We start from the raw sequence: 17,391 nt of genomic DNA, 5'->3' as shown, positions 1-17,391 counted from the left end.
TCTGCTGGATCCTCTGCCATCAACTGGTCAGCAGTAAGGGGACAGTGAACTGAGGGTCTCATAGGAGATTTTAGCGGCCAGATCTAGAAGTGGCATTTATCATTTCTGCTCACATTCCATTGACCAGAACCTATTCCATGGCTCCATCAGGAAGGAAGGGACCTGAGGAATATTGTCTCATCATGTGCTTGAAAGAAGAAATGGAATTGATGGTAACTAATTTCAGCCACACCTAGGAATACAGGTGAACCTGAACTAAAAGTTTAGAGCCTGACAGCATCCCTGCCCTGTCCAGAAGCAGCACTAATAATCCTGGCTCAAGTCTGATGTACATTTGTCACCTCGTGGTGTGATTTGTGGACAGTTAAAAGATCTCCTGTTCCCAAATACCTCCGTTAGCCCACCTTTTCTGGAAATTTACCATTAGAGATTCATTCTTTGTTTTCCCTTTCTCTTTTGAAATGTGTGCCAGTTAACAATTTATTATCTCTCAGCTCCAAATTCACCTTTCACTGCCTGCTCTTCAAAAATGGGATTGCTTGGCAGACTCCTGAAACATACGTGACTTCTCAGTGCCCGGCCCCTGTCATGTATGGTGGCCAGCAGCTTACGGTGCTCTGTCCACTTGGGTGGTTTTGTAGCATAGTGCCTCTAGTGAAATACCTCTCTGTGATTGGCTTTTCCTGTCCTGTCACTCTAAAGGGCAGATTTCCAGCAAAGTCCACCCCTGCAGCATTCCAGGATTTTCTCTGCCAATCAGCAAGCCATAGCCGTGCTCTCTCCAACAGGGTCTGGATCCCAGCCCTGGAAGAGCCTCTACTGTTGGCATTTATCTCAGCCCTAGAGGTAATGGCTGCTCCTTGTAACTGCCATTCCTAAGGTCTTAACTCTAAAGCAATCCCATGGGAACCAGGACAGAAAACCTCTTCCTCCTGTAGTGTTTCTCTACTACCTTCTACTGACAAAGCTTAACATTGTGCCAGCTAACAAAGGACAGATATTTATAGAGTTCCCTTTCTTACTAGCCAATTCTGTTATACTTAGTACTATACCAGTCCATCTTATAGTTAATACTTCTTTCGATTAAACTTTCCCTGTCCACATTAATGTGTAGTTTCTCTCTCTTGATCAGATCCAGACTGATGTGGAATGCAAATGTCCTAGGGTAGAACTCACGAGGAGTCACCAACAAAAAAGTTTGTTTTGTTTCACTGGCACCTAGACAGAGAAAGTTGCCTCAGAGGTGGGAGAGGGAAAGTAAAAAGAAAGACCTAGAAAAAAGACGTTGGAAAAATCCTAACAACAAACACTGCCTATTTCACAATTTCGCCATGGGCTGACTAAAGCTAAGTGTTATTCTCTCCTTCAGTGCAAAAAGTCTTTGCTTCCCCAGGATTAGCCTAACAGCACCAGAATAGAATGGAAGGCATTAATATTTCTGGTGAAGCAGCAACTCTTGTACTTTGATAAGCTCAGTACATTGCCCCCTTTTGTTGTTTTGTTTCTTAATCACCCATCAAAGTGTGTTGCCAGATAAAACATAAAGAGGACAGCTCTGGACAGTTTATTTCATTGAAGAGAGCCAGGGCTACTCTCTGGGTGTACATTAGCTCCTTCAGACAGGGCATTATCACCTTCAGGCTGCAAGGAAAATGTGAATGAAAACCATAAGGACTGCCAGACAATGAAGTGGCTCCGTTAAGAGGCGAGCAATGCCTTTTTCTGGGAGTTGTTAAGAATAGGATGGCAGCTCATCTCGTTAGGACTGTGTAACTGTGGTCTTGATTAAAAGCTGGAGTAGGTACAAGACAACAAATGTCCCTTCCAACTTAAAAAATATTCTTTTTTATCAAAGTAATATATGCATGCATTTTTTAAAAAATGGTATAGGACTTATTTAGAAAATCAACCCCTTTTTAATTTACCTTCTGCCCCTCCATTCTCTTCATGTTGTGGGGTTATACCTTTTGTAATTTTTTAAATTTCTTTTTTATCATTTAAGTGGATTCTTGGGATAGAGAGGTAGAAACCCATGCTCCTTATCCTCAGTCTTGAAAAATAAGTCTTCCTTTCAACATTGCATTCATTTTTTCCTTAGGCAAGAATATAAACTGAATCCAGCATTCTGAAAACACCCTGCCCACTGAGTCAAAATCCATGTACATGTCGTTTAAGCCTGTATGGGAAATATACTCCAGCTAGTTCAGTTCTTTTGACCATCTTGATATTTCTTCGTCCTCCTGGTCACTTGGGCTTAGGACCCAGGTTCTTGTCCTCATTCCTCTGGTGCTTTTTGGATAAACATCACTTTGAATATCTACATTTTAACTACAACTTGATATAGGTCAACTGTTAAAATCAGCAGGTTGTGATGTCAACAGAATGAAAGCGGCAGCACAGCAGAGGGTGTCATGACTACAACCCCAGAATGTCATGTCCCCGGAAAGGGCGAGGCAGCAGCAAAGCAGCTAGCACCGAAGGGACTGAGGCATGGGCTCCTTCCACCATGTCCTTCCACCCTCTCAAGGGTGGTCATTCCATCTCACAATCACTAGGTCCTCACCTACGGCCTCCTCTTGTGTCCCCACCACTCTGCCCTCTGAAAGAAAAATGGAGAGAGTTAGGCTAAATGGACCTTCTTCCAATCCACTTGTGGTTAACGCATCTGAGTTCCACACCATCCCAATTTCCACTTCTCCCAACTGCTGCAACGCCAAAGACCCCACCCAGTAGGCCCAGACAAGCCAAGGCCAGACATGCTTTAATTAGTCAGCAGCGCCACACATAAGCTCCTTCAATCTCCTGGCCATTAGTCTTTCATCTCTGTTTATTAACAATTGTTTTAAAGAGAGCTAAGTAGAAAAGATTCATAGACTGTACCTCTGGTGGTAGTGACAGGGAACATTTACTTTTCACAAAAATGCCACCAAAGCTCCTTATCACATAATACATTTTAGCAATCAGAGCCAGAATCTAAAAGCATAATAAAGGCAAGCGAAAATGCTTACACTCGTCAAATTTTAAAAGCCTTATTTCCTGCCAATCTTATATCTGTTCCCAGAGAAGCAGAAGTTGCCCACGCTGCCAGCGTCTTTGTCAGCTGCCAGCTGTTACTTCCCTGGAAAAAAGGGTCAGAAGGCTGCTGGTAGCTAATAGCCAGCCAGAAGCTGCGGGGAAGAACTCTCCCTGGTGGGTTTTAGCTGCTGGCTGATTGTCAGCCGAGAGCTACAAGTTCTGGTTTGATAAAAGCCAGCTATAGATTTCAAACCTCTTTTTTTCTGTTTCCATTTGTGATCCTAAATGGTCGCGCACTCCAAATGGAACTCCATGAGCAGGCAGGCCTTTGTTCTGCCTTGTTAGGCTCTGGCAGTGAGAGGCCTTTCTCAGCAGTTGCTTTGCAGGGTGGGGAAACAGGGTGAAGTGAGGTGACATGGAAGGAGAAGGGTTTGGAGTTGGTTGGGCCGCACAATGCCCAGTGGTGCATATGCCACCCTGAGCGAGGACGAAACGGGCCTCTGCAGCCCAGCAGAGAGTGGGTCATGTTCAGTTTGAAAGACAAGCTCAAACTCTATAGTCATTTGTGTGACAGCTGGGGAGTGGGGGTGGGATTTGCTTGTAAGTTAGAGTCAGAATTCATTGACCGAAGCCCCTGAAATGTCCCAGGCATGAAACCCGAATCTGAACCTTCCTTAGTCTTCTCAACCGTTCCTACATACCAGCAATCAAGAATTACCTTCTCTGAGACGTGGTGTGAAACTCAGAGCTCTATGGATTTGTTTTGTGGCTTTTTTTGTTTTTTTGGGGGGGGGGCGGTTTGCGGTGAGGGGAAGGTGGGCAGCAGGAGCTTGGTACAACTATGTGCTTTAAATTCAGCTGCTCTGGGGCTGTCATGTGCAATGCATCAGCGGAGAAAAACAAACACCCAGCAGAAGCCCGCTTGGAGTTAAGGCGCGTGAACAATAAATTTCAACTGGTTAAATTAATCGCTCCCTGCTTGTTGTGAATATTAATCCCAGGGAGGGAGCTGGCTTCAACCCAATCAGGAGACAGGTGAAAGCCGAAAACAGCAAAACATGTGGGATCTTTCGAGAGACGGCTGACCTGAGGGCCAAGTGCTGGAGCTGAGTCCCAAAGAGAAGCAGAAGCTGAGAAACAGCCCCGCCCGCTTTCCAGGCACAGCTGGGCAAATCACAGCTCGCCCTGCCCTCGGCCCTCACCTGTCCTCTCTAGGGCTCCCCAGGGACGTGTAGGGAGAAGGGTCTCGCCTGAAGAGGAGAGGATGAAAGCATCAAGACTCTCCATCTGTTTTCATATGCCAAAAACTTCTGGTGTAATTGAAAGAAAAAAATCCTTACTAAAAGATAAAAAGATGGTCTCTTCTGGCATTTAGGGAACTGGTAATATTGAAATCAGTGGTAGATAGCTATTGGGCTCTTGGAACTACCTTGATGGGACGTTTGGTTGGCTGTGAAAGGTGAGATCCCTAGCAATGGTCAGGAAGCAGAGAGAAAAGGCACCAAGAAAAGGAACTAAAGGGTGCTGCAGCCTGATAAAGGGGCAAGAATGTGAAGCCTTCCCTGGCTGGTGTGGAGACAAAGCCTAGGGCCCAGAAAGGAGAAAAGAGGGGCAGAGCTCTGCATCACTGAGGGCTGCGAACCCTAAAGAGAAAATGGAGATAGTCCCCAAGGCAAAGATGGCCAACAAGCTTAGAATGTCTCCTCGGCCATTCGAAGTTGTTTTCTTGATCTGCCCTGTGCGGTAACTGCCTTCCACAGTCCCTAAATCGTCCGCTGCCATCGGTTATGTACAGCAGAGTACGACAGTGGCCCTTTGGGCAAGTAGGGAGAACCGGTAGGACAGAGAGGTGGGAAGCACTCACCTAATGTGGGGCGAGAAGAGCAGTGCCCCTCTTCAGGGCAGTAGGACTTCAGAGGGAGAGGCGGCAGTGAGGCGCCTCAGAAATCCAGCAGGAAGTGAGACAACGGGGGGCGGGGGGGCCATTTGGGGCTTTCCGGGTTATCCTTTGACGACCAAGCCTTTGAGCTGTAAAACCGGAACCACAGGCCGCAGCACCTGACCCGAGGCGAAGCCCCGGCGTCACACGCGGGCAGGAAGTCCCGCTTAGTCAGTGTTCCCACAGGCCTGTGACCGAGACTCGCCCTCCCTGAAACAAGTTTTGGCAAAACACACTGCCTGTCAAGCAGAACTCTCTGGATTTGGGGAAGCTCGGAGAGCAGCCGAGAGTAGATCTAACTTCTCATCACCAAGCACGACATCCCTGGAGTCCCTGCGGGGCCAAGCCTGGGCAGTGCAAAGCGGGGGCGGGCCTTGGACGGTGCCCTGCTCGGTGGAGGCCGCAACGGAGCCTCGGGCTTCCAGGAGGCCATCCTGGGGCATCAGAAGGTTGATTGTGGTATCAGGAAGGGTCACCTCAGTCCAGGTATCCATCTGTATGAACACAGGGCAGGTCTCATTACCTCAAGATTTGAAGTCGTACAAGACTTGCTGACTGAACCCACACCGTGTCGGAAGAATGATACACAGTTTTATTATTCCTAGTACTTTTACACATACTGTGAGAACGTCACTGTCATTTTAAGGCTGAGCTATGCCCTTTGTTCTTCGCTCTGGGTCGGATGCTAAACCTCAGCCAGGGTCACCAAGGGCCACCTCTGGACACATGGGGCCTGGCCCCCCTTCCGTGCCTCCTGCCTTGCTCTCACCCCATGTGACCTGCTCTGAGGAGGTGGGTCACACCTGTGTGGAGGCCCTTATCATTTAGTCACAGTCTTTCCCAATTTAACAGGAAAGAAAAACAATTTATAAAAAAAAAAAACACAGGGGAAGGAGTGTAGCTCAGTGGTTGGGCACCAGCTTCCCTCATACGAGGTCCCAGGGTCAATCCCCGGGCCCATTGTACCTTAAAAAAAAAAAAAGAAATGACTGTAGCTGTTTATAAATTCTAGAGGTGTAGGAAGGATAGATGGGCATGGCGAAGCAGAAGGAAAATGGCTGGGTTGTTTAGGAAAACTCTTTGGTGATGAAAGGGGAGGCTCCCATCCCACCCATAGCGTAGCAGAAGCTGGAAGAACTGAATTGCTCTGCATAATGAGATGGTGGGAATTTGGAGATTTTCCATGGGCGTCAAGGGAGATTACCATTACCCAGAATAGGGTAAAGGGGACAACCGGGTAGGCTCCAAAAAGGGCAAAGGCCAGGGCTTCCAGAGAAAGATAAGCAGTGAGAAGTCTGCTGTGTCAGGCAATGCCAAGGATCTTCACTGTAGCAGTGCCACCCTTGGGCTCTGTGCTTTCGATCCTTGCTATTCAAAGCATGGCTCACAAACAAGCAGTGTCAGTGGCACCTGGGAGCTTGTTAGAAATGCAGAATCCCAGGCCCCACCCCAGACTTACTGAACCAAAACCTGTACTCTTTTTAAAAGAACCCCAGGTGATTCACATGCACACTAAAGTTTGTTAAGGACTATTTGCAAGCATTTGTCTGCCACCTTGGCTGCACATTGGGGTTAACCAGGAAACTTTACAAAGTACAGACAGCCCACTCCTAGAAATTCTGTCTTAATTGGCCTGGGGAATGGACTGGGCATTGAGATATCTGAGAGCTCTGAAGGGACTCTACTGCGTAGCAGAGCCTGAGACCTCCTGTCTTAGAGGGCTCCCATCTGGCCTTTCTCTGGCTGTGCCCCTCTGTGTGGAGTGAGCACTCCATGGGGCAGTGGTATTTTTTCTTAAGTAGTATGCCAGGAAAAAGAAGAAACAAAAACCCTGATTTGTAATGTTTGCCAGTTTCTATTGTGTAAAAAATTCCCTCCATGGCTGATTTCAAGCTGGGAATGTGTTGTCATTTAGACAGGAGTTAGGAAGAGATGTGCAGAGTTGGCTCTCAAGAGCCTGGGCTAGCCACACACCACTGTGTGGGGCCAGGGGGTTGTGTCCACACCACCTCCCCCCGCTCCCCGTGGACCACACTCCTTGTCCATGGGCCACTGGAATTCCCTGGGCCCACTTCCAGGACCTGTGTGGGCTTCTTCCCAAGGGAGTGGTGCAGAATCTAGACCTGTGGGCCCAATTGCACACGAGGCTCCTCGTGACAGGGGAGAGGTGGTGGTAGGAAGGGAATGGGGAAGAAGGGGGGTGGGCCTCCTTTTCTACTCTTTATTAATTTCTCCCCCTTTTCTACTCTTGCCCTATCCTTTAAATGTAGGAGTGGGGCTGCAGGATAGTGATATCCCATTTTTAATTTTTGGCTCTTTCAAATTTTCCTTTCTGCCGTGCTCTGGTGACCCTCTGCTATCACTAACTATTTCCAGTCCTTTAGAAGGGCATTACATGCGCCTGACATGGGTTAGGTGCGCTTTGGGGAACAAAGAGGGATGGGCTAATGCTCTTGCATTGGGTGAGGGTAGGTGAGAGAGGACTTGAAGGGATCAAGAATTTAAGAGCAAGTAACCAGGGAAGGACAACTTGAACCCTACCTCCCAGGAATTCTTGGAAATGTTGGAGAGGCTGCTGGACTTCCCACAGGATGTGGGAGATGGATTGAGTCATTTTATTTATTTTTAAAGGAAGGGTGACCTCACAAGCTGGACGATTTAGGGCGAGGAGCCCAGACCCTGGAGTTAGATACGTGGGTTAAAATCCCAGCTCCACCACTTACTAGCTCTGTGGCTTTGGGCAAGTTACTTCAGTTTCCATTTCCTGCTGTCTATTTACCTCACAAGTCCAGGGATGTTTGTCAGGGATGGCAGAGAGTGGCTGGAGCTAGAACAAGAGAAGGTCAAGGAGACCAAAGGGCCTTGCAGCTGTCCCCACTGGATGGGGAGCCAGTGAGAAAATGGGACAGAATGGGCAACACCCAGTCTCACCTATGAGAGGAGGGTTCCCTGAAAGAAGGTACCCCCAACCATGAAGAACTGATGAATGCAAAGGAACCTAAGACAAACATCACCTCCTTCCAGGTGTTGCTAGCACCAGTCTCTGCCTCTCACCCAAATGCCAGGTTATATTTCCTTTAAAATACTCAAAGTGTGGTGGCGTAAGCCCCACCAACAATTGTCAGAAATTAAACCCCCTTAAAGAGCCTGAGAGACCCCAGAATGCTGACATTTCCACAATTTGTTTGTCTATGTTCATGTCTGTGTGTGTGAGAAAGAAAGGAGAGAGAGAGAGTGCAAAGAGGAGAAAGAGAGAGAAAGGTGGTCTCATGGGTTGTCAGGGTCTCGTGCCTCCAGCTTCCTGGTCAGCCTCTGAGGCCCCTCAAGAGCAGGCTCCTCTTTGCTTGTTGTTGCCCACCTTAGATCTACTCCCTCTTCAGAGAGTCCCAGCCTGCTAACCTCCTCCAGCAGATCAGCCTCCCCACAGAGGCCATACCCTCTGTCCAAGAGATCCCAAGAGAGGAAGATGTACTTGCATTCTGGCCCAAGGCCTGTCTTAACCCTCAAATCCTTTCTGCACCAAGCTCGGCCTAGTTCCTTGAGACAGGCTCTTGGTGAGGTGAAGAACAAATCAGCTTACCCCGCTGGAGAGCCGAGGTGAGCCGTCAGAAGGGACATGCTTGCCGCGCCTTGTCACCAGCTTCAGATGGAGCGGGATGCCCAGCGGCACAAGGGCTACTTCCACAGGGGACAGAAAGTCCCATGTGGGCCTGAGGCCACCCCCACAACGTGAGGACACACAGGCTTCACCCCGCCCCTCCCAGATCTTGTCTTGAAGAGGAGGGAGAAATGCCAAAAGACTGAATAATTACCAAGGAAAGACAATTTGAACTGAAACGGACAGAATTAGTTCTCCCTGGCAAGCACAAAGTCTTCCCCACTATTTAGCGGGACCGGGGCTCATAAGGAAAGATAGTCTTGTCATAGGAAAAATGGGCCTGAAGGAGGTTTTTTGAGTCCTTCAGTTCAAAGTTAGTCCTATTTCTCCTAGGCTCTTGACAGTTTTCTCACTTTTCAAATTATCCACTGTTCCCTTGGTTTGAGCATCACATCTAGCTCCTGACTTCCTCCTGAGCTATAAAGGCCTTGCCTCCAGGGTCCTACTGTCATCCAAGTCCCTAATATCTCACTGAGTCCATGAAACCTTTCTTAGCAATTCGGGGGAACACACAAGCACTCCCTAAAATTTCCTGGCCTTATTTGTTTTTAAAGTGCGTTTCCAAGTACACCTTTCTTTTATGGGTAACGCGGCTGCTTCTGCTTCCTCTTACTTCTACAGCTTTCTGCCAACCAGGCAAAGCTGAAAGGGAAGATTTTCTCAATTGAAAGAATACCTATTGTTTTTTTCTGCCAGGAGGGTGTGAGCATCACCGCAGCAAGCTTAGAACAGGGACAGCTCTGCTGATACTCAAACTTTCGTGTGGTCTGAAAAGCGAACTATCTATCCACAGAGCGCACGTCAGGGCAGGTGAGAGTGCGCAAGAGGTCCATGCTGCCCCCTTTGTGTTCTCCTCACCCGGATCCTCACATGGGTTTAACTACCCGAGTTGAGGTAAATTCTTTGATATACAACATCCCAAAATACAGTGGATAGCAAAAAAAATGTCATGTTCTGCTAACAGGTATGGGATTTCTTCTTGGGCTGATAAAAATGTTCTGGAATTAGTGGTGATGGTTCCATAACATTATGAAATGTACAATTTAAAATGGTTAAAATGGTGGAATTTTGCCCCTATAAAAATAGTCTTATTGCTACATGTGAATATTTCAATATTATCTTGTATTTTATTGAGTTTTTCCCCTTACAATATCGACTGGTAACTGATTATCGGTATGTATTAACTGAGTTACACGTTTATTTAATATTTGCTCTTATAATAGCAGCTAACTTGTTGAGCACAATGCCAGACACTGCACATAGGTTATGTAACCTGTTCCTCACAACACCCGCCTGGGGCCTGCTGAGTAGATTGTGCAGTTCTTGCCCAGCTGAGGAGGCACGTGGGCTAAAACCTCCCCTGGTCCTCCCTCTCCAAGCTGGCTGCTGGGGGAGAGGCTACATGCCCCAAGGACAGGACACGTTTTCTTCACACAGAGGTGCCAGCCAGAGACGGAGCCTTTGGAGCCTAATTACCCCTGAAATGGAGACTTTACTAAGTGCATTAGGCAGATGAAGAAACTGAAGTTATGAGAAGCGAAGCAACTTTCTCAAGGTCGTGCTGCTGGCAGGGACACAAACCAGGACGCCTGACCCACAGCCAGGACTCTTCACCACGAGGCTCTTGATACTGTTGACGTGACGTCTTTTCTGCTCCCTGGCACTGTTCAGTCTTGGGTGTAAGCACCCAGAAGGCAAGCAGTCATGTCCGTATGATTTACCTTAGGTTCTCCGCACCACACTAGGTCAGTGGGTACTTAAAATGTGTTCTTGACGCTAATCAAGGCATGATTGCTCAGATTCTGTGGACAGAAATTTTGGCTCTTGCACCCGGCTGCTTTGGCCCGGAATTTCACAATGTAACAGGTGGAGAAGAGGCATTAAAAGCTGTCAGGGAAATGATACTTGGAGGAAATCGACCCTCCAGATCAGGGGTTCTTAACCTTTCTTTTTCCATGGACCCCTTTGCCAGTCAGGTGAAAACCACAGACCCCTTACTAAGTCCACACTACACTTCATATTATTTAATAAATATATCACAACTGCACCAACATGTTGTCACAGAATATTTTTTTCTATTTTCAATTCAAGCCCATGGACCCCCTGATATCTTTCCATGGACCCTTTGGGGGTCCCCGGCCCCTGGTTAAGAACCCTTGTTCTAGAGCCTCTTTTCTAGGATGTGCACAGTCTAATAACAAACCAGGGTTTTGACCAGGAATCAGGTAGCCAATCTTCCTCCACAAGGAGGGTCTAACGAGAACTGTCCATCTTTCACAACGTACATCTCTGTGGAGCCCTGGAGGATCAGCCCCTCCATAGAACACATCTCCCTGTTAACGTTGTGCCTAAAGGTTTCACCAGGTAGTGCATTTCTTTGGCTTATGGTTCTCCTACCTGCCACCACCACCTTCACTTGTTCCCCACGTGCTCCCTGGTGCCTGAAATTTCTTTAATACGGAACAAAGCCTTTCATTTCATAGAGAGAGATGAGGCTTAAAATGCAAACACCCCTCAGAGAGGAAGTGCCTTGATTCAAATTCACACAATGTAACTTAGGTATAAATGAATGATCAGGTTTTTCTTTGAGAGAAGGTTTTGATGAGGGAGAGGCAGAGGAGAGAATAAAGACACTAGAAAAAGCAATGTTGGTGGGAGGACAACTGAAAGAGTGAAAAGGACACAGAGGGCGAGTCTACAGCCTCCTGAGATGGATCTGTGTGGTTCAGCATGGGCCGGAGTCCTCGGTTTCTCCAAGTGGCCACCACGTGGCCTGGTGCAGGGGGGAGGCGTGGCCTCCGGAGGGAGTTGGATCTGGATTTGAAACCCAGATGTGTGGCCCGAGTAAACCTCAATTTCCTCACCTGAAAAATGAAAGTAATAAAGCACGCCTTGCAGGGTTGCTTCAGGGATTTTTAATTGTAACCTGAATAAACCTGCCCATGGACTTGTGCAAAAATCAAACAATTGAGTAAATCCAACTAGGGAAGACTTGGGAAAGAATGTCGATTTCTGCCAGGTTTCCTTGTAGGGATGCAGGGCTTTTCACAATGGATTGCATGGCAAGTGTAGCCCATCCCTCCCGGGCCCTCTGACTCTCTCCTCCACAAAGTCCCTGCTCCTACGCAGCTGCACCTGCTCCACCTTTTTGCTGCGCTCCCTGCTATTTTCTCCATGTCCCTTTCCAAACACTTCTCCTCCCTCTCCAAGCTGTGCGCTGGGGGAGAGGTCACATCCCCTGGAGGACAGGAGACACTTTCTTCACACAGAGGTGCCAGCCAGGGACAGAGCTTTTGGAGCCTGATTACCCATGAAATAAAGACCTAAATAGAGACCTGCTGCCTTCAGTCCCCATAGGAAGCAGCATCTGGTCATTATTTGCTTTTATCTCTTGGGGAGCAGTGATCTGGGGTTCTGGTGAATAAAATTCTAAGCTTCAGTATACAGAAAAGGAAAAGTACCTGGCACAGCATAGTTGCTCAGTAAATGGTAGCCAATCTTATTTTAGAGTACTTTCCTCATGAAGGTGCTGTGCACAGTAAATCAGGAAATACTTGCAGTGTGCTTAGACTAGTGCTGGTACTTGGTGCTCTATGAGGGTTAGCTGCTACTCCTGGGGTGGTGGCAATGAGCAGTCCAACGAGGTAGGACTTAGTAGTTTTTTAGCAAGCAGAACCGCCAACAATTCCAGATCCAGATGAGCATGGAAAGTTCTGAGTGCCCCCCTTGAAGTATGAAAACATAAGGTGAATGGGCACCTGCCCTGGGGAAAGGATAGAAGAGGACTATCTGTGTCTTACTAGGGGCTGCTTCTCCCAATATCCCTTGGTCAGGGAAGGAGATGAATCAGTCTGTACTGGGGTCAGGGAACCTCTTAGAAAGAAAAACATTGAAAGCTAAACTTTCCCTTTTGAGCTGTTACCAGGACCTCTTTGCTAGAGTTGAAAGTCCCTGACTGAATCCGCTGACAGCAGGATCGGGTTCCATAAAGGAACCACGCAGAGGGAAGGGCACCAGGGTCCCGGGGCTCGGTGGGATGGGGGAGGGGGCACGGGGGACGAGGGTGGTGGTCCAGTGCAGCATCTGCCTGGGCGAGGAAGCCCCTCTGGACTGGGTGCCGCCACCTTCTTTTGTGTGGCTGTTAGTTTGGAACTTCCTGCCTTATCGTTGTTTTTGCTTCTGAAAAAGACCCGAGAAAGGCTTGGCATTTAGAATCTTCTAGTTGCCTGCCTAGCACCAGCACATGTTTGGAACGTGGCTTGCCCTCACTGCAGGTCGTGGGACTGGAGCAAAGCTGGAAGGGTAGGACCAGACCCTGGTGGCTGCGGCGCTTCTTCCTGCCTCTGTCCTGACGGTGACTCCTCTGTGGCTGGGAGCAGAAAGGATGTGGCGAGAGGGGCCGGCCAGTGCGCCGGCGCCGGGAGTTCTTTCCATGAGGCCCGCTCTCAGGTAAGTGCATGGTGGGAGTTTTCTCCTCCTCCACGTGGTATGTCATAATTTCACTCTGTCCTTTTAGCACTTGAAGTCATAGCATTTAAAATGGAAAATTAAGGTATGGCCAAGGAATGAATCTTTTCCTTTTCCTTTTTCTTTCCTTTAATAGATTAATGCTGTAGAATGGAGAGTTTCTGAGCATTAGGTCCGAATGGGCTATTTATTTTGTTTGTTTTTTGATTTATTGAGGTTTGGGGGAGCTGACATTTATCTAATTATGCCAGAATTAGAATTGTCTTCTTTTGCAAGAATACAGAGCAAGCAGCCTAGCCTTTGGCCAGCACAAATCCTCCCTTCCTGGACTTGATTCACATCGTGACTCCTCTACCTACTGTTTATACAGCAACCATCACCGTGGAAACCCAGCGTGGAGCTGACTGGCATCCTCACAGCCCCACCCTTTTATTGCCTACACCCTTCCCCCGCCCCCCCTTAAAGCGTTGTCAAGAGTTGTGCAAAGAAGTTAGAGCTGCTCCACCCAAGCTTGTGGGAAGAACAGATGACAGCAGGAGCGAGGAGGAAGGGGGCAGGAGATGGAGGGAAATGACACTCCTAAGCAGACAGCTCCAGGCTGGACTCCTTCTCCAGGCCTAGCTGTGCGGCTTTGGAGAAGTTCTTGCATGTCTCCGAGCCTCCGATTCCTCAAAAGTAAAGCAGGAATGAGTTTGGTAAAAGCATCTCATTGGACCGTTTGCAGGATTAGCTTGCTAACAAGCGATGGACTTAGCTTCTAGACGGTGCTCCGTGAAGGGTTTTCTCCTGTGACAGCAGCTAACTAGGGGTATGGTTAGCCTGAAAGCACCAGTGGGAGGCTCCTGGGGGCTCCTTTCCCGGCCTCCCTGTCGTCCACCTCTCACGGAAACTCCCTCAGGCATGTCCAGACAGAAGCTTCTGGGGTCCTGGACACTCTCTCTAAACTGTTACCTCCTTAAGCTGCTTTTCAGGAGGGGCCAGGGCAGAGTTTCCTCCATCAGAGCCATTAACTCCTTCTCCCAAGTGCCCGCCGTCTGCTAAGGGTAAATGTAGACAGAAGGAAGGCCCAGCTAACAGCAATTAAAGTCAGCATGTCGGCACCTGGCATTCTTCCTCCCTGCCCTTGGGCCCCACATCCGGGGAAACAGTTGGTGGGAAAGCTGGGGGGGAAAAATCCCCTTGTTTTCCCTGCTAGGTCATATTTCAAAGGTGGATCTTAACAGGAGCACCTTTGAGGCTTTGCCCAATCCATGTAAGGAATGCTAAGAAAAATGAAATGTACTTTCACTCCTCCCTTTCCCTTTTCCTCCCCTGCCTTTCTTCTTTTTTCTGCTCTTGTCTCTGAACACCAGTAGCTTTTTCAGAGTCAACACCATCCAGAGAATACTATTTTCCCCACCAAAAATATTATTATAATAATTTTGAGGCAGGTAGTTCAAGTCCAAGGTCATAAGTACTATTTTAAAAAAATCTTCATTAAAAAATCTCCATTAATGACTGCTACAGGCTTGTGGAAAAGGAACCAAATGGCTCGTCTGTGTATATATTATAGTACACAAGTCCACCAGTCTCACTCATCTCCCGCAATCACATTTCCTTGAGGTGACTACCATGTAACAGTTTAGCACACCTCCTTCTGGACATTTCTTATCTGGTCATTTAATAGATACAGAATGGTTGCCTACTATGTTCTGGGCAGGGTGTTAGGTGCTGGGGCCAGTGGGGAATAAATATAAATCTCTATATAGCCAAAATTAAATACCTTTTCACCCAATAAGATCTCAAAGCCACTTTTCTGTATTAACATGTAGACATTGATTTTTATTCTTTTTAACCACTGCGTGATATTCCATTGTAAGAAGATCCCAAGATGCCTATAACCTGAATTTGCTAGTTAAAAAACTAACCACATTTCCTCTGCTTACAGAATGTGAAACAACCAGCTTCACACGCTCAGCATCATCTGGATGTGATGCTACAGAGCCTGGCCCCTGCAAGAGGATTAGCGAGACTGTCAGCTTGATCCTTGGACTCTTCAACAGGCAGGTCCAGCCCCGGGAGCACAATTTACCTGCCCAGGATGCCCAGCTGGCCAGGGGCAGAGCTGGATTCACACCCAGGCTCCTGTGACTCCACAGCTCCCGCTGCCACAGTTCCCACCACACTCTGCAGCCTCAAATGGGAGCTGTCTGTGTATTCTTACAGATTTCCGTGGTATCATCCTGCTGCCAGCACCGCCTTCCTGCTGGAAAGGCGATCAATTCTGCTGGTTACTGATTGAACAATGGGAAGGGAAGGGGAGGATTTAAACTTGAGGTCATGAAAAACTGGGGTGCAGCAGGCCAGAGGACAGTGTATGTGTGGGTGTGTGTGCAGGGGTAGGAGAAAGGAACCCTCCCTCTGTGGTCATGTCCAGCAAATGCTGCTGTTTGAAGCAGTTAGAGAAGATAGTGTGGATCTCAATCTCCCTCTTCATACTCTTCCTTATTCTCTGGCCCTTTGTAGCTAATGAGTAACTGATCTTAACACTCAAGTCTATGTCCCTCCACGTGACACCTTCTCCAGCGGGTCGGGTACCCCAATAGCGCGCGGACATTCCCTCGCACGCAGTGCCTTAGCTGGGTGGTGAACACAAAAACGCAGTCTAATTGGTCGCTAGTCATTTCTGGTGAATGAAGGAGGTTTCTGTTTTAAGAAGTAAAGTGACTTCTCAGCTGTTGATTCACTACTCACCCACAGGGAGTTTTTGGAGCGGAGGCTTTCTAGCCCCAGTAGAAATTTGCATATAACTTCCACTTCCTGCTTCGGAGCCTGTTCTACGACTTACCTGGGCCTGGAGAGGGCGGAGGAGGGCCGAGAGTGAGTGACCCAAGGTTGGAGAGAGAGAGAGGCGACCACCCTCCCTGTCTGGTCCGTGGTGCGTCCGAGGTGAGTTAATCAGGGTTGCCACCATCCTAAATTTATTCCTTAACCTCTGACCCAGTTTCCAAAACACTGTTTTCGCCTTTGCTGGGATTGTCTGTCTTTACTTTCCTCCGCCTTTCTCTCTCCAACTTGAACTTGTTTGTGTAGCGTCCAGCTCGGGCTGAGAAAATGACAGTTGCGTTTCTGCCATGAGAATGTGTTGGTGGTTTAGTGTTGCAGACGGGCAAGTGGAGATTAACTCTTTGCGGAGCGGAGGCATGCACGCTGGTACATTTCCGAGCTGCCTGGGAACCATTTGTTGGCGTGCTTAATGTCGCCACAAGTTTCCCTCAAAAATACCAGCCCCGCTTCCCCAAGGAGGGAGCCGGGAAAGGCAAAGATTGAGTAACTGGAGTCTAGCCCCACAACACGTCAGTGGCAGAGAGGGAAGGAGAACTCCCAAGTTTTCTTGATCTCTGTCTCACGCAGGGGAAAAAAAGAAAAAAGAAATCAACACCATGTCCTGAGGCCGGGAAGTCCGGCTCTGCTCGGTGCTGGCTGTGGGCTGCCTTCTCAGCCCCTCTCCCGCCGCCCTTACCCCTTCCAGCATGGGCTGGAGCGGGACCGAGAGAGACTTCAGGGAAAACCAGGGGAGAAATGCATTACTTGATCTTAGAAGCTAATCAAGCTTCTTGTGACTTTTAAGTTCAACATGGTCTCTTAGAATAGGAGGATATTTTTAAAAGAAAGGGGACAAAAGAGATCAAGTAATTTTTTAAAGGATAAGAAACTTGATTTCAAGTTTTGACTCTCTGGCCCGGCGACTTAGGCAATTACTTTGGCTTCGCTGGGTCTGGATTTCTTCATCATAGGAGTGTGGAGGTTGGCAGGGAGAGCTGGTGAACTAATATGATTACGTCTAAATACCCTGCAAACCGATCACAGCTGGGGTAAACGGGAGTCCCAGAGGAGCCGCTGTAATGGGTGGTCTTAAAAGACTTATTGTTTAGTAATTATTCATGTAAGTTAATTTTATCTCCTGCTTGTAGATGGTTAGCCCATCTGGGAAAGGGAGTTTGTTTCATTATGCTTTTCTACTCCCAGTTCCCAGGATCTATCAAACACCTGGTGGAGACTTAGGCTCCTTTCAGCTAAGCTTCTTTGATGTCTATTTCTCTCACCTCTCAGGGCAAAAGGTAAAGCTGCCCCCAGGGCAAAAGGCTGGGGGAGTCCGGGCAGCCACTGTCGCCACACAGGAGCACTGCTTGGAGTTCAGGAATTTTTTTTTTTCAAATTTTTTTGTTTATTTTTAAAGACGTTTTGGATTACATAAATGTTACATCGAAAATATAGGGGATCCCTACATACCCCACCTTCTCCCCCTCCCCATACCTTCCCCCATTAACAA

General features: G+C 48.0%; 1 protein-coding gene and 1 long non-coding RNA gene across 3 annotated transcripts in view; one reads left to right on the top strand and one right to left on the bottom strand.

The window, feature by feature from the left end:
- Positions 1 to 1,541: 1,541 nt before the first annotated feature.
- On the bottom strand, positions 1,542 to 15,996 carry LOC105746372 (uncharacterized). Its single transcript, XR_001118767.4, has 3 exons — positions 15,907 to 15,996; positions 4,880 to 5,448; positions 1,542 to 2,599 (listed from the first exon to the last, which is right to left on the bottom strand). It is a non-coding gene; the product is annotated as an uncharacterized lncRNA (long non-coding RNA).
- Positions 15,665 to 17,391, top strand: part of TRAF3IP2 (TRAF3 interacting protein 2) — a 44,000-nt gene continuing 42,273 nt past the window's right edge. Inside the window, exon 1 of one of the 2 annotated variants that reach the window (XM_004461220.5) lies at positions 15,665 to 16,007. The gene's annotated coding sequence lies outside the window, so the exon portion shown is untranslated. The remainder of the gene's footprint in view (positions 16,008 to 17,391) is intronic. The other variant, XM_004461222.5, reaches the window with a different exon arrangement.

The sequence above is a fragment of the Dasypus novemcinctus genome, chromosome 11, assembly GCF_030445035.2.
Source record: "Dasypus novemcinctus isolate mDasNov1 chromosome 11, mDasNov1.1.hap2, whole genome shotgun sequence".
Classification (NCBI taxonomy): Eukaryota; Metazoa; Chordata; class Mammalia; order Cingulata; family Dasypodidae; genus Dasypus; species Dasypus novemcinctus.
The sequence above is the reverse complement of the archived record's forward strand: the minus strand, read 5'-3'. Positions and strand labels throughout refer to the sequence as shown.